At 40.0% G+C, this 16,559-nt stretch overlaps 1 protein-coding gene across 6 annotated transcripts in view; it reads left to right on the forward strand.

Annotated features, from left to right (window-relative positions):
- Positions 1 to 16,559, forward strand: part of DLGAP1 (DLG associated protein 1) — a 977,987-nt gene that overhangs the window by 191,483 nt on the left and 769,945 nt on the right. Inside the window, exon 1 of one of the 6 annotated variants that reach the window (XM_054461417.2) lies at positions 1,734 to 1,899. The exons of the other annotated variants lie outside the window; for them this stretch is intronic. The gene's annotated coding sequence lies outside the window, so the exon portion shown is untranslated. Of the gene's footprint in view, positions 1 to 1,733; positions 1,900 to 16,559 lie in introns of those variants that run through there. 6 annotated transcript variants of the gene reach the window in all.

Below are 16,559 nucleotides of genomic sequence, written 5' to 3' on the forward strand. Positions count from 1 at the left end.
CAAAAATCATTTTTAAAAAATCACAGACAGCTTGTTTGCCCAGAATGCAGTTGATTTCTGATCATTGTTGTCATAAGACATGGATGTATGTAATCTTCTGAAATTTACCCAAATATCATTGAGCTTTTAGTTTTGACTTTCCAGCAACTGGTGCACCTGGAGAAATTTGTGCTGTCTGCTGTCTTTAGACAGAAATTTGCTGGAAGTATGAAAGAGCAATTGAAATAATTTTTTTTTTACTTTCTTGATCTCCTCTTGTTGCCTCCTAATCAGGGAAATAAAGAAAAAAGTGAACAGACAGATAAAGAAGCAAAGGTCCTGCCCAGTCAGCTCTGAAGATACCTATGCTCTGTGCTCCCCATTGATCTAGCAAGGCCTTCAAAAATGATTTAGCCCACTAGGAGTCCTCCAGTTCTTAGGATGGGCTTTTATGCCCAAATTGCCATTATAGTGATTTTCTGTGCTCCCTAGTCTGTGTCATTGTATTTTTATCATCCAAGCAAGTGATTAGTGGAATCTATTCATGCTTTATCTGTGGCAAACTCAAATTTACATTCTTTCCCAGCTTGAGGGCTGTATAGTTAGATGGAGTGTAGAGCTACTTATAAAGGGCCTGCAAGAAGAAGTGATGGAGATTGGTTGGCTAATGGGTAGTTTTATTCAATATAATTTATTTTGAAAAATCAGCTAAATGAAAAGTAGCTCCATGGTCAAAATGATCTTTTGTGTATCCTACAGATTTCAAATTCCATTATATCACTGAGATTAATAAACACATTATAAGAGCAAAATATCTTAAGAGAGTTCCTCATACTGAACTATTCAGTGTTAATTTTATTAATAGTTGGGCATGGTGGGTGATGCCTGTGATCCTAGCACTTCTGGAGGCTGAGGAGGGAGGATCACTTGAGCCAAGGAGTTCAAGACCAGCCTGGGCAGCATAGGGAAACCCTATCTCGCCAAAAAACAAAAACAGTAGCCAGGTATGGTGGCACACACCTGTGGTCCCAGCTACTGAGAAGGCTGAGGCAGGAAGATCAGTTGAGCCGGGGAGGTCAAAGCTGCAGTGAGCCGTGAGCGCACCATTGCAATGCAGCCTGAGCAACAGTGAGATACTGAAGAGAGGAAGGAAGGAAGGAAGGAAGGAAGGAAGGAAGGAAGGAAGGAGGGAAGGAAGGAAAGGGAGGGAGGGAAGGAAGGAAAGGGAGGGAGGGAAGGAAGGAAAGGAGGGAGGGAGGGAAGGAAGGAAGGAAAGAGAGGAAAGAAAGAAAGAAAAAGAAGAAACAAAGAAAAAGGAAAGGAAAGGAAGGAAGGAAGAGGCTGGGCACAGTGGCTCACGCCTGTAATCCCAGCACTTTGGGAGGCCGAGGCGGGCAGATCACGAGGTCAGAAGGTTGAGACCATCATGGCTAACACAGTGAAACCCGGTCTCTACTAAAAATACAAAAAAATTAGCCAGGTGTGGTGGTGGTCCCCTGTAGTCCCAGCTGTTCGGGAGGCTGAGGCAGGAGAATGGCATGAAACCGGGAGGTGCAGCTTGCAGTGAGCCAAGATCACGCCACTGCACTCCAGCCTGGGTGACAGAGGGAGACTCCATCAAAAAGAAAGAAAGAGAGAAAGAAGGGAGGAAGAGAGGAAGGGAGGGAGGGACGGAGGGAGGGAGGGAGGAAGGGAGGGAGGGAGGGAGGGAGGAAGGAAGGAAGGAAGGAAGGAAGGAAGGAAGGAAAAATTATATTAATATGATTAAGATTTACTGGAACTCTGTCGTTATTTGAGAGAATGAATTTTGTCTCATGCACAGAGAAAGGAAGGGGAGCCTGAGAAGTTCTAGGTGGGTATGTTTTGGCTAGGCAGGGGAGCACTGGAAAGCAAGTGAAACGCACAAAAGGAAATTCAAAGGTAAGACTCAAAGATTCCAATCTTCCTACCTTCCTCGTGGTTTTGCCGAGGGCTGTTTCAGCAGTTGATGTACCTGGAGAAAGCCTTGCCATCTGCTCCCTTTGGACAGCCTCAAGTTTGCCTCTGCTGGAAGTGAGCTTCCAAAATTAGTCTGGAACATTAAAAACCTCGGTTTCCATTAATTCAGCTCAAGGTCCCCAAGGACTAGCATATTTAATCTAGATTTAGCTGATTAGCCTGCATTTCGCTCTGTAATTCCCATCCTTGGCTGCTAAAATGGGAGGAAAAAAGAGCAAGTGAAAGTAACAAGTCCTGTCGGGATTTGGCTCAAGGCAGGAGTTAGAGAAGCCAGGTGGCAGACTGCCTGGGAGGAAGTGCAGAGTGGGAAGCAAGGGTGAGGCAGAGGTAGAGTGTAGAGTTGAAGGTCAGTGAAGGTGAAGAATGAGTCTTATGAAGTAGTTATTGATGCAAGGGCAGGAATCTAGCTACTGACAGATCATCAAGGATTAAGAGAAAATCTTACCCAATACTTACCAGAAAACAATGACATTGGACTTTGTTCCTCTGACCGGATGTGGATCTCAAAATGTGAGTTCAGTGTGGGAGCCAAGCTAGCACATACATCTCCTGGCTTAGAGGAAGAGGATGGAGATGAGAAAAGCAAATGATTGCCTTGGAATGTTTAGAGCAAATGGATGCACTTTCCACATCTTCTCTTTCCCTCTCTATTTTTAGTTCAATATACAAGGATTTCTGTGGCTCCAAGAAATCTTAACATCCTTTTCCTAAAAATACAGGAAGCTCCTGGATGGACTTTATGAATTTTCCATTTTATAATTGATTTTGCCTTGCCAACCCTGGTCCTACAGAGTGTAATTTAACAAAGCACATATGACTTATTTATATTTATGAGAAGTTGTGGGAAAATATCTTCATATGTGATGCTTAAAGAAATGTTGACTTCAAAAAGACTATTTGCTTTCGTTATCATAATAATTGAGCCAATATTAACCAAATTATTTTTAATGAGTAGGGAGTCATTCATTTTGAGAGAAAATGTTTATAAATCATATCTTCTCATTCATGTAGTTTAATGTTCTGAAGTAACTGAAATCTATCTAAAAGAAAAAACACATTAAAAAAAATGCAAAGATGATGTACAAAGAGCACCTTTTGAATTTGATAGCAACTGCCCTTTCATAGGATATGCTGAGATGAACCAGAATTGATTAATTGTACATTTATCCATTTATTTTTCTTTTAAATATTGAAGTTCTGGGCACCAAATACCAAGATAAAGTGAGGAGGAGGGCATAGGCCTTGGCTTTATTCAACTTAAACATTTAATGGGAAGTATTTTTCATCTAGAATTTTCTTTGTCCTCTTTGGCCATATTTGGTAGTAGATCAGATTTTAGGACTATTCATAAAGTCTTTTTGTATTTCTTAAGTTTTGCATTTTATTTAATATTTACTTAAATATTATTAAAATTTAGCACTTCAAACAAATTTTAATAAGAATTTAAATGAATGGAAGAATTTTTAAAATCTCATATATGGGCATTTTAGGTAATTAAAAGCAATACGGAAAGATACCTACTGTGTTAGTTTTCTAGTCAGTAATATTATTTTACTTTGTATTGATAGTTGCAGAACCACTCAGTATGAAAATGCGTCCTGGTATAATAATAGAAGGCAGGCCTGGTACGGTGGCTCACGCCTGTAATCTCAGCACTTTGAGAGGCCAAGATGGGCAGATCACGAGGTCAAGAGATTGAGACCATCCTGGCCAACATGAAGAAACCCCATCTCTACTAAAAATACAAAAATTAGCTGGGCGTGGTGGCACGTGCCTGTAGTCCCAGCTACTCAGGAGGCTGAGGCAGGAGAATCGGCTGAACACGGGAGGCGGAGATTACAGTGAGCCGAAATCATGCCACTGCACTCTAGCCTGGTGACAGAGTGAGACTTCATCTCAAAAAAAATAAAATAATAATAATAATAATAATAGAAGGCAATATTGCGAATACTTACCATGTTACATCTCTGTTCTTAGTGCTTTACAGGGGTGATCTCATTTAATCCTCCTCTCTCAATTCTATGACATAAGTAATATTACATCCATTTTACAGATATGGAAACTGAGGCATGCTGAAATTGAGTAAATTTGCCAGGGACACATAACAGGGATTACTGAGGGTGGTTCAAACCCAGGGAGTCTGGGCACAGAGTGTGTCCACTGGCACTCTGCTGTGTTGCCCATGTAGCACCTGGATGTTGCTGTGTCCCTGAGGATTTTAAAATCTATTGCTTTTCATGTCTAGACACAGGATCAGGAGTCATTTGAACAATGACCAGTTTTATTCCTATTTCCTTGCAAGTAGTTAAATGCTAACAATCATTTAATTTAGTGTCATGTAGTACAAAATGCATTCATTTGTTTTATTTGTCCCGCAGTGTGGACACTGATTCCTGACAGTGCGAGGGCACACTGTAAGGGTTCAGTGTCTTCTCCTCAGTTATTTCTGATAATATAACACACTTAGACAGATATGCACAGCATCCCTGCATGCACACACACTGTGCACACACACACACCTACACAGGGACTGCCCGGGAATTCCTTTTACTTTCTTAGTTAAGGGAATTAGATAGAAGAAGTGCTAAGTACTAGCTCACATTTTTGCAGTTTGTGTCTGTCTGGCTGTATCTGGCTTCTCTGCAGCAAAAGCTTTCTTTGAATAGCTTTAGTTTTAATTACATGTAGAACTACATGGCTATGGATGTGTCATTTAAAGACGAAAATGGATCTCCTTCACCTTTGAAACGAGGAATAAGTAGTTGAGACTATAGAATGTTAAGATTGGAAGAAATCTTAAAAAGTACCTAATGATCTAATATAGCCTCCCAATCATGAAATCATTTTTATATAGTACTCCTTGCACTATCAATGATAGTTAACATACTTCATTACCAGGTATTCTTTTCCATCTTTAAGCAAATCTGGTTATTAGAAAGTTGTTTCATTTTTTAAATGAGTTTCTATTCACTTTTTCTTTCCTTCTGGTATTGTCTAGCTCACTGAGCTTTACTGCTTGGCACTCAGTAGGCACTTAGTATACATTTGTGATTAAGGAAGCCAATTTACCTTTTAGCATGATGAACATCGAGCCCATTTCATCAGATGTCTTTTCACAGCCACTAGCAGATAGAATCTCTTCTTAGCAGTTCACCAGCTAAGGAAGACAGTCATACACAGATCATTTTAATTCACTATATGCTAAAAAATATATATGTACAAGATGCTACAGGATTCCAGAGGAGGGGCATTGGATGGGACAGAGAGGTGGAATAGGGAGGAAGGGGGCCACAAAATGTTTTCTAGAGTAGATAACTTTGAACTGAGTCTTAAACATGAGGATGATTTATCCCATGAAGAAGAAAAGCAGAGGTAAGAGGGCATTTCAGGGGGAAGAATAGTAGCAAAATAGCATGGAGACACAGCAGCATATGAGGAAAATCTAAGGGGCTCCATAATGCTAAAAGATAGAGTAAAAGTGGGAGCAGAGGAGCAGGGCTAGGGGATGGGGGAAGCCAGGTCATTGGAGGCCGTGAGTGCTGCGTGTGATCACTTCATGTTTGAGAGCTGGCGATCAAGGGAGGCATAGAGTCCCACTTAGACAGCTACCCTGTTTTCATTAGTTCAGCTTCTTTTCAGGCAAAGCAGCTATTCCCTTTCTTTCTCTCTCTCCTCTGTGACATATTTTCAGTGCAAATCCCATCATGGACATACTCTGCCTTTTAGATACCAATGTACCACTTGAAATGAGGATTCAGACATTGAACTGAATATTCTAGAGTTTTCCTGACAGAGTCAGGGCATGAAAAGATTCGTGTTTGTCCTTTACACACTCTCATTTCATTAACACAACTTGTTTGTGTTAACTTTTTGGTAAGCTATGTTATGCTGTTGATTTGCGTCTATAGCCAATTAAAATGCTAGATGTTTTGTGAGATGTCCTACTTTGTAGCCAAGATTTTCCAGTCGTTTCTGGATGTTTTTCCATTTTGTTTAACCTATGTGTATTTGTTTGTATTATCCAGTTCACCATGTCTTATTATTAGTTCCTGATGAGATCATTAGAATGCAGATATTGTCTCTAGTATAATCACCAATTTGCCTTTTTGCTATTTACCTATTTGATAGGCATGTCTTTGGATCTTGGGACAAAGCATCATGGATATGTTTCATCCTATCCCATATAAAATATATATCTGATATTTATCGAGAAATATGGGTATTAAATAATAAAAGCAATTTAGCCATATGAGATATTCATTTATATTTAATATATCTTTGGTTATAATAAATTAAAATGGAGACTTGAAGAATCTATGAGAAGACTAAGACAGGCCTCATAAGTCACCTTAACTTTGCTTGATTTGCAAACATAAGTGAAACTTAACTTGAGCTTTTTCTTGTAAATGCTTATATTAAAGAAAAATGAAATTTAAGGCTAATCAATCAGAAGTCACCAGCTTATACTTCCACAGGTCGGGACTTTCCAGCAGCATCGTAAGGTAACTGTATAACTGTAACCCATCAAATATTTGCTTTGCTTGTGTGTTCATCCTATTAAAAAGGTTTGCCTTTGAGTTCCCTCAGCAGAGTCCCCAACCCATTTCCAGTTTGGAGTTGCCTTTAACATGTCATTGTGCCTCAGTTTACCATTTAACAATTTACATAAACTGAACCACATTCTCCTAAAGAAGATAATGTTAATTTGTTTTGTTCTCATGTTAGGCAGAGGTGGAGACATTATTAAATATTTAGCCATAAAATAGATGCTTCTTGTTTTCAACTTATATGACCCTGAGTTTATACATAATATACTTGATTTTCTTTTTTTCTTTTTTTTTTTTTTTTTTATTTTTATTTTTATTTATTTATTTTTATTTTTATTTATTTATTTATTTATTATTATTATTATTATTATTATTATTATACTTTAGGTTTTATGGTACATGTGCGCAATGTGCAGGTAAGTTACATATGTATACATGTGCCATGCTGGTGCGCTGCACCCACCAACCCGTCATCTAGCATTAGGTATATCTCCCAATGCTATCCCTCCCCCCTCCCCCCACCCCACAACAGTCCCCAGAGTGTGATGTTCCCTTTCCTGTGTCCATGTGTTCTCATTGTTCAATTCCCACCTATGAGTGAGAATATGCGGTGTTTGGTTTTTTGTTCTTGCGATAGTTTACTGAGAATGATGATTTCCAATTTCATCCATGTCCCTACAAAGGACGTGAACTCATCATTTTTTATGGCTGCATAGTATTCCATGGTGTATATGTGCCACATTTTCTTAATCCAGTCTATCATTGTTGGACATTTGGGTTGGTTCCAAGTCTTTGCTATTGTGAATAATGCGGCAATAAACATACGTGTGCATGTGTCTTTATAGCAGCATGATTTATAGTCCTTTGGGTATATACCCAGTAATGGAATGGCTGGGTCGAATGGAATTTCTACTTCTAGATCCCTGAGGAATCGCCACACTGACTTCCACAAGGGTTGAACTAGTTTACAGTCCCACCAACAGTGTAAAAGTGTTCCTATTTCTCCACATCCTCTCCAGCACCTGTTGTTTCCTGACTTTTTAATGATTGCCATTCTAACTGGTGTGAGATGGTATCTCATTGTGGTTTTGATTTGCATTTCTCTGATGGCCAGTGACGGTGAGCATTTTTTCATGTGTTTTTTGGCTGCATAAATGTCTTCTTTTGAGAAGTGTCTGTTCATGTCCTTCGCCCACTTTTTGATGGGGTTGTTTGTTTTTTTCTTGTAAATTTGTTGGAGTTCATTGTAGATTCTGGATATTAGCCCTTTGTCAGATGAGTAGGTTGCGAAAATTTTCTCCCATTTTGTAGGTTGCCTGTTCACTCTGATGGTAGTTTCTTTTGCTGTGCAGAAGCTCTTGAGTTTAATTAGATCCCATTTGTCAATTTTGGCTTTTGTTGCCATTGCTTTTGGTGTTTTAGACATGAAGTCCTTGCCCATGCCTATGTCCTGAATGGTAATGCCTAGGTTTTCTTCTAGGGTTTTTATGGTTTTAGGTCTAACATTTAAGTCTTTAATCCATCTTGAATTGATTTTTGTATAGGGTGTAAGGAAGGGATCCAGTTTCAGCTTTCTACATATGGCTAGCCAGTTTTCCCAGCACCATTTATTAAATAGGGAATCCTTTCCCCATTTCTTGTTTTTGTCAGGTTTGTCAAAGATCAGATACTTGTAGATATGTGGCATTATTTCTGACGGCTCTGTTCTGTTCCATTGATCTATATCTCTGTTTTGGTACCAGTACCATGCTGTTTTGGTTACTGTAGCCTTGTAGTATAGTTTGAAGTCAGGTAGTGTGATGCCTCCAGCTTTGTTCTTTTGGCTTAGGATTGACTTGGCGATGCGGGCTCTTTTTTGGTTCCATATGAACTTTAAAGTAGTTTTTTCCAATTCTGTGAAGAAAGTCATTGGTAGCTTGATGGGGATGGCATTGAATCTGTAAATTACCTTGGGAAGGATGGCCATTTTCATGATATTGATTCTTCCTACCCATGAGCATGGAATGTTCTTCCATTTGTTTGTATCCTCTTTTATTTCCTTGAGCAGTGGTTTGTAGTTCTCCTTGAAGAGGTCTTTCACATCCCTTGTAAGTTGGATTCCTAGGTATTTTATTCTCTTTGAAGCAATTGTGAATGGGAGTTCACTCATGATTTGGCTCTCTGTTTGTCTGCTATTGATGTATAAGAATGCTTGTGATTTTTGCACATTGATTTTGTATCCTGAGACTTTGCTGAAGTTGCTTATCAGCTTAAGGAGATTTTGGGCTGAGACAATGGGGTTTTCTAGATATACTATCATGTCATCTGCAAACAGGGACAATTTGACTTCCTCTTTTCCTAATTGAATACCCTTGATTTCCTTCTCCTGCCTAATTGCCCTGGCCAGAACTTCCAACACTATGTTGAATAGAAGTGGTGAGAGAGGGCATCCCTGTCTTGTGCCAGTTTTCAGAGGGAATGCTTCCAGTTTTTGCCCATTCAGTATGATATTGGCTGTGGGTTTGTCATAAATAGCTCTTATTATTTTGAGATACGTCCCATCAATTCCTAATTTATTGAGAGTTTTTAGCATGAAGGGTTGTTGAATTTTGTCAAAGGCCTTTTCTGCATCTATTGAGATAATCATGTGGTTTTTGTCTTTCGTTCTGTTTATATGCTGGATTACATTTATTGATTTGCGTATATTGAACCAGCCTTGCATCCCAGGGATGAAGCCCACTTGATCATGGTGGATAAGCTTTTTGATGTGCTGCTGGATTCTGTTTGCCAGTATTTTATTGAGGATTTTTGCATCAATGTTCATCAAGGATATTGGTCTAAAATTCTCTTTTTTGGTTGTGTCTCTGCCAGGCTTTGGTATCAGGATGATGCTGGCCTCATAAAATGAGTTAGGGAGGATTCCCTCTTTTTCTATTGATTGGAATAGTTTCAGAAGGAATGGTACCAGCTCCTCCTTGTACCTCTGGTAGAATTCGGCTGTGAATCCATCTGGACCTGGACTTTTTTTGGTTGGTGAGCTATTGATTATTGCCACAATTTCAGCTCCTGTTATTGGTCTATTCAGAGATTCAACTTCTTCCTGGTTTAGTCTTGGGAGGGTGTATGTGTCGAGGAATTTATCCATTTCTTCTAGATTTTCTAGTTTATTTGCATAGAGGTGTTTGTAATATTCTCTGATGGTAGTTTGTATTTCTGTGGGATCGGTGGTGATATCCCCTTTATCATTTTTTATTGCATCTATTTGATTCTTCTCTCTTTTTTTCTTTATTAATCTTGCTAGCGGTCTATCAATTTTGTTGATCCTTTCAAAAAACCAGCTCCTGGATTCATTGATTTTTTGAAGGGTTTTTTGTGTCTCTATTTCCTTCAGTTCTGCTCTGATTTTAGTTATTTCTCGCCTTCTGCTAGCTTTTGAATGTGTTTGCTCTTGCTTTTCTAGTTCTTTTAATTGTGATGTTAGGGTGTCAATTTTGGATCTTTCCTGCTTTCTCTTGTGGGCATTTAGTGCTATAAATTTCCCTCTACACACTGCTTTGAATGCATCCCAGAGATTCTGGTATGTTGTGTCTTGGTTCTCGTTGGTTTCAAAGAACATCTTTATTTCTGCCTTCATTTCGTTATGTACCCAGTAGTCATTCAGGAGCAGGTTGTTCAGTTTCCACGTAGTTGAGCGGTTTTGAGTGAGATTCTTAATCCTGAGTTCTAGCTTGATTGCACTGTGATCTGAGAGACAGTTTGTTACAATTTCTGTTCTTTTACATTTATTGAGGAGAGCTTTACTTCCAAGTATATGGTCAATTTTGGAATAGGTGTGGTGTGGTGCTGAAAAAAATGTATATTCTGTTGATTTGGGGTGGAGAGTTCTGTAGATGTCTATTAGGTCCGCTTGGTGCAGAGCTGAGTTCAATTCCTGGGTATCCTTGTTGACTTTCTGTCTCGTTGATCTGTCTAATGTTGATAGTGGGGTGTTAAAGTCTCCCATTATTAATGTGTGGGAGTCTAAGTCTCTTTGTAGGTCACTCAGGACTTGCTTTATGAATCTGGGTGCTCCTGTATTGGGTGCATATATATTTAGGATAGTTAGCTCTTCTTGTTGAATTAATCCCTTTACCATTATGTAATGGCCTTCTTTGTCTCTTTTGATCTTTGTTGGTTTAAAGTCTGTTTTATCAGAGACTAGGATTGCAACCCCTGCCTTTTTTTGTTTTCCATTTGCTTGGTAGATCTTCCTCCATCCTTTTATTTTGAGCCTATGTGTGTCTCTGCACGTGAGATGGGTTTCCTGAATACAGCACACTGATGGGTCTTGAGTCTTTATCCAGTTTGCCAGTCTGTGTCTTTTAAATGGAGCATTTAGTCCATTTACATTTAAAGTTAATATTGTTATGTGTGAATTTGATCCTGTCATTATGATGTTAGCTGGATATTTTGCTCGTTAGTTGATGCAGTCTCTTCCTAGTCTCGATGTTCTTTACATTTCAGTATGATTTTGCAGTGGCTGGTACCGGTTTTGCCTTTCCATGTTTAGCGCTTCCTTCAGGAGCTCTTTTAGGGCAGGCCTGGTGGTGACAAAATCTCTCAGCATTTGCTTGTCTGTAAAGTATTTTATTTCTCCTTCACTTATGAAGCTTAGTTTGGCAGGATATGAAATTCTGGGTTGAAAATTCTTTTCTTTAAGAATGTTGAATATTGGCCCCCACTCTCTTCTGGCTTGTAGGGTTTCTGCCGAGAGATCCGCTGTTAGTCTGATGGGCTTCCCTTTGATGGTAACCCGACCTTTCTCTCTGGCTGCCCTTAACATTTTTTCCTTCATTTCAACTTTGGTGAATCTGACAATTATGTGTCTTGGAGTTGCTCTTCTCGAGGAGTATCTTTGTGGCGTTCTCTGTATTTCCTGAATCTGAATGTTGGCCTGCCTTGCTAGATTGGGGAAGTTCTCCTGGATAATATCCTGCAGAGTGTTTTCCAACTTGTTTCCATTCTCCCCGTCACTTTCAGGTACACCAATCAGACGTAGATTTGGTCTTTTCACATAGTCCCACATTTCTTGGAGGCTTTGCTCGTTTCTTTTTATTCTTTTTTCTCTAAACTTCCCTTCTCGCTTCATTTCATTCATTTCATCTTCCAGGGCTGATACCCTTTCTTCCATTTGATCGCATCGGCTCCTGAGGCTTCTGCATTCTTCACGTAGTTCTCGAGCCTTGGTTTTCAGCTCCATCAGCTCCTTTAAGCACTTCTCTGTATTGGTTATTCTAGTTATACATTCTTCTAAATTTTTTTCAAAGTTTTCAACTTCTTTGCCTTTGGTTTGAATATCCTCCCGTAGCTCGGAGTAATTTGATCGTCTGAAGCCTGCTTTTCTCAGCTCGTCAAAGTCATTCTCCGTCCAGCTTTGTTCCGTTGCTGGTGAGGAACTGCGTTCCTTTGGAGGAGGAGAGGTACTCTGGTTTTTAGAGTTTCCAGTTTTTCTGCTCTGTTTTTTCCCCATCTTTGTGGTTTTATCCACTTTTGGTCTTTGATGATGGTGATGTACAGATGGGTTTTTGATGTGGATGTCCTTTCTGTTAGTTTTCCTTCTAACAGACAGGACCCTCAGCTGCAGGTCTGTTGGAGTACCTGGCCGGCCGTGTGAGGTGTCAGTCTGCCCCTGCTGGGGGGTGCCTCCCAGTTAGGCTGCTCGGGGGTCAGGGGTCAGGGACCCACTTGAGGAGGCAGTCAGCCCGTTCTCAGATCTCCAGCTGCGTGCTGGGAGAACCACTGCTCTCCTCACAGCTGTCAGACAGGGACATTTAAGTCTGCAGAGGTTACTGCTGTCTTTTTGTTTGTCTGTGTCCTGCCCCCAGAGGTGGAGCCTACAGAGGCAGGCAGGCCTCCTTGAGCTGTGGTGGGCTCCACCCAGTTCAAGCTTCCAGGCTGCTTTGTTTACCTAAGTGAGCCTGGGCAATGGCGGGCGCCCCTCCCCCAGCCTCGCTGCCAACTTGCTGTTTGATCTCAGACTGCTGTGCTAGCAATCAGCGAGACTCCGTGGGCGTAGGACCCTCTGAGCCAGGTGCGGGCTATACTCTCCTGGGGCACCGTTTCCTAAGCCCGTCGGAAAAGCACAGTATTCGGGTGGGAGTGGCCCGATTTTCCAGGTGCCGTCTGTCACCCCTGGAAGGGGAACTCCCTGACCCCTTGCGCTTCCCGAGTGAGGCAATGCCTCGCCCCTGCTTCGGCTGGCGCACAGTGCACTCACCCACTGACCTGCGCCCACTGTCTGGCACTCCCTAGTGAGATGAACACGGTACCTCAGATGGAAATGCAGAAATCACCCGTCTTCTGCGTCGCTCGCGCTGGGAGCTGTAGACCGGAGCTGTTCCTATTCGGCCATCTTGGCTCCTCCCCCCCCACTTGATTTTCATGGTTGTGACCTTTTTATTATATAAAATTGTTTTCATCTTCAAAGGAGGTCTGGTCCATGATGTTATAGACTAGAATCTTTAGATTCTAAGTAGTAGAGAATTTAATGCATAAAATAGAATAATAAAAGATAGCAGTAGACCTAACACAGAGAGATTATTCTGATGGACATTAGATGTTTTGCATTTGGAAATGTCTACTTCGTTAATCAACTCATCCTCTCTCTAAGGGCACAATAGGCCCATTGAAATTAGCTAACTATTTTATTTTTGTTCTTTATATTATTTCTATAATTTAAATTATCCATCAAAACACATTAACCTTGCTGCTGAATACTGAGTGTTACACTATGTAATGGCATTGGTCAACCACTCAAGCCAATGAAGCTCAAGGGGTTATTTAGATTTCTTAGCAATCTGGTTTATTTCTAGAGATCACATTGCCCTTCATTCAGAGTGATGCAGACCCAGAAACTAAGCCTCGCCACTACAACTGCTGAATATGTAATCTCAGTAAAAATTTCAGATCACAATCTTCTGTCTACCATTTGCCAGGAGGAAAGTTGACTGTGTGAATTAATGAATAATTTATCTGTGCCTTCTCTACCTCAGAGTATCCAATTTGTGTATGAGTTAGGAACAAGTCTAATTCACTGTCTTCTAAATGACTTTTTGAGGAGTTATTTCAAATGAAAACAGTAAAGTATTACATCTTTGAGTTTGTTCCACATTCCATCCCACACACCCTAGGCTCCTCTCACTGACACCCCTGGGGCTTTCTCAGATTCCCTTTCTTCTCTTCCCTCGATTTTCACCTCTGCTGTCTCTAGATCTGACCTAACCACCTATCGCAGTGGTTCCCCACCTGTTAACTACGTACTATCTGGAATGTGAATGATTGCTAGGAGTGCTTCAATCCATTTATGTACCAGGCACAGTTAAAACAAAAATCACGGATGCCCTGCACATATGTACAACGAATATATTCGAATATATTCAAATATATCTAGGTGCTTTAGGGACTAATAAAATATAAAATAATGTAAAAGCATTGCAGAATTTGCTTGGCAGTATTCCTGACTGATCTATAAGGTCCACGTTCTATGAGATTCGCATTAGGAGTGTAGGAAGATGAAGGGTTGGAAGGAGTCTCTGCTTGGTTCCTATTGTTCCACAAGATTTAAGATCATGCAGGGCTTTTGTTCATGACCAAAAAGTAGGAAAAGGCAAAGTTTCAGAAACTTAGTACTTTCATCTCCTTTATTTTGCTGATCATTTCTATTTGAGTAAATGCACTACAATAAGGAGCAGTATTGCTATAACGAACGATGATCAGTTAAGAAGCTATTGAAATGAAATCAATTAAATGTTATTAATTTTATCCAATTCACAATATAATTTAGTTGCCATGTATAATATTTTAATATTATACATTTTTTCACTTTTCCCACTTTGGTGTTTATATTTTTCTTTGTTTAGGAAAATGTTCACAATTATATCATGCTTTTTTTTGGTATTTTTCACATAAGCACGTATGTAAAAGTGATGCTTGATAAGTCTTACTGGCTGTAAGGGAAATGGGATATAAAACAAAATGTGACTCCAGATCAAAACATTTTGTCCTTCAAAAATGGAAACTTTAGAAATGGGCATTCATCAAGAAGTGGTCTTGATGGCTACATTGAAAACAGGCATCCTGGGCTGGGCATGGTGGCTCAAGCCTGTTATCTCAGCACTTTGGGAGGCGCAGGCGGGACAAACAGTTGATCCTAGGAATTCGACACCAGCCTGGGCAACACAACGAGACCTCATCCTTGTCTCTACCAAAAAATTTAAAAATTAGCCAGGCATAGTGGCGCATGACTGTAATCTTAGCTACTAGGGAAGCTGAGGCAGGAGGATCACTTGAGTCCAGGAGCTGTGATCGTGCCACTGCACTCCAGCCTGGGTGAATCCCATGCTTATCCAAGCTAAATAAATAAAGTTACTTTTTGCTGACAGAATTCAACATAGGTTATACACACACACACACACACACATACACACACACACACACATATATATAAGTCTTGTTGTAATCCGTAACTATTGCTAGAAAATGAACTGGGCCGGGCGCAGTAGCTCACGCCTGTAATCCCAGCACTTTGGGAAGCCGAGGCAGATGTATCACTTGAGGTCAGGAGTTTGAGACCAGCCTGGCCAACATAGTGAAACCCGGTCTCTACTAAAAATACAGAAATTAGCCAGGCATAGTGGCATGCATCTATAGTCTCAGCTACTCGGGAGGCTGAGGCAGGAGAATTGCTTGAACCTGGGAGGTGGAGGTTGCAGTGAGCCAAGATCGTGCCACTGCATTCCAGTGGGCAACAGAGCGAGACTCCATCTCAAAAAAAAAAAAAAAGGAAAAGAAAAAGAAAAAAAATGAATTTGTTAAAAGAGCTTTGGGTCTTCAACCAGAGTTTATAAAAATTCTAGGAGATAGTTCATTGAGGGATGTAAATGACATAATGTATAACTTTCTGTGATGAATTAGTTTTTAAAATAAGTTTTTGTTACAATTTAAATATTATAACAATTTCCTTATTTAACCCTATTTAGCCAGATACTGCCAAGTGGAGTAACATATACATTCACTGTATATTATAAATTCCAAATTGTAGATTTAACCAGGTAACCAGTTGACATCAGACTCTATTTTCCCTTCTGAACTACAAGACTTCACTGAGTGTCCTCCTCCAGCCCCTAAATTTTACCATGTTGATGCTTTAGGCATCCCACATGCCATTTGGACATTTCACTCAATATTTCTCTCACTTCCTTATTATAGATCACAATAGCTTTCTGCTTACCCTGGCAATTCTGTAGCCTACACTTTCAAGGAATTATTAGTGGTTTACACAATTATCAGTGTAAACATAACTAACCCCCTTACTCTGCTTTCTGTAGGCTTCTTCTTCCTTTCTACTGTGAGTACACGTGCTAACATTCGCATCCTGGGCAGTGTGTCACTCTGCTGTTCATCTCAGCCAGAATCCATGCCAGAGTCACACTGTGTGAGTGTTGACAGTTCTGTTCACAGGTGCTCTGTGCTGGAGAAGAACCCAGCATTTATGGTCCTTCTCCTCCTTTCCAGCTGTCTTCGCCCTTCTTCTTGGTAATGTCACACTTCCTGTACCCTCAGGCTATCGAGGAAGCCTGGCATTAAAAAGCAAAAAGAGTGAAACCGTCTTTGTAGCACATTATGCTTCTCAAGGAAAATGCATTCCCAATGATTTATACAGTTTCACTACTGAAAGTTTTCTCAGGAGAGAGTAAAAGCTAGCATATTAGTATAATCTGAAATATTTTATCAAAGATTGTATTATTAAAAAAAACTCATGTAACAAGAAAATGAAAACTTCAGCACGTATGTATGATTTTCCCCAGAAGGACCTTAAGTTGAGTACATTTTAATATATACACATGCACACATACCCACATATTTCCCCCTAAGGAATCTAAGTTGAGTAAGTCTGAGTAAATTTTACAAAACACAGTGGAGTAAAAGAAATTCTGTTTAAGTAGGAGAACTTATATACAGAGGTATGATTTTTGTTTTATTTTATGTATTTATTTATTTCTTATAGAGGGGATCTCA

Source organism: Pongo pygmaeus, chromosome 17 (genome assembly GCF_028885625.2).
Source record: "Pongo pygmaeus isolate AG05252 chromosome 17, NHGRI_mPonPyg2-v2.0_pri, whole genome shotgun sequence".
NCBI lineage: Eukaryota > Metazoa > Chordata > Mammalia > Primates > Hominidae > Pongo > Pongo pygmaeus.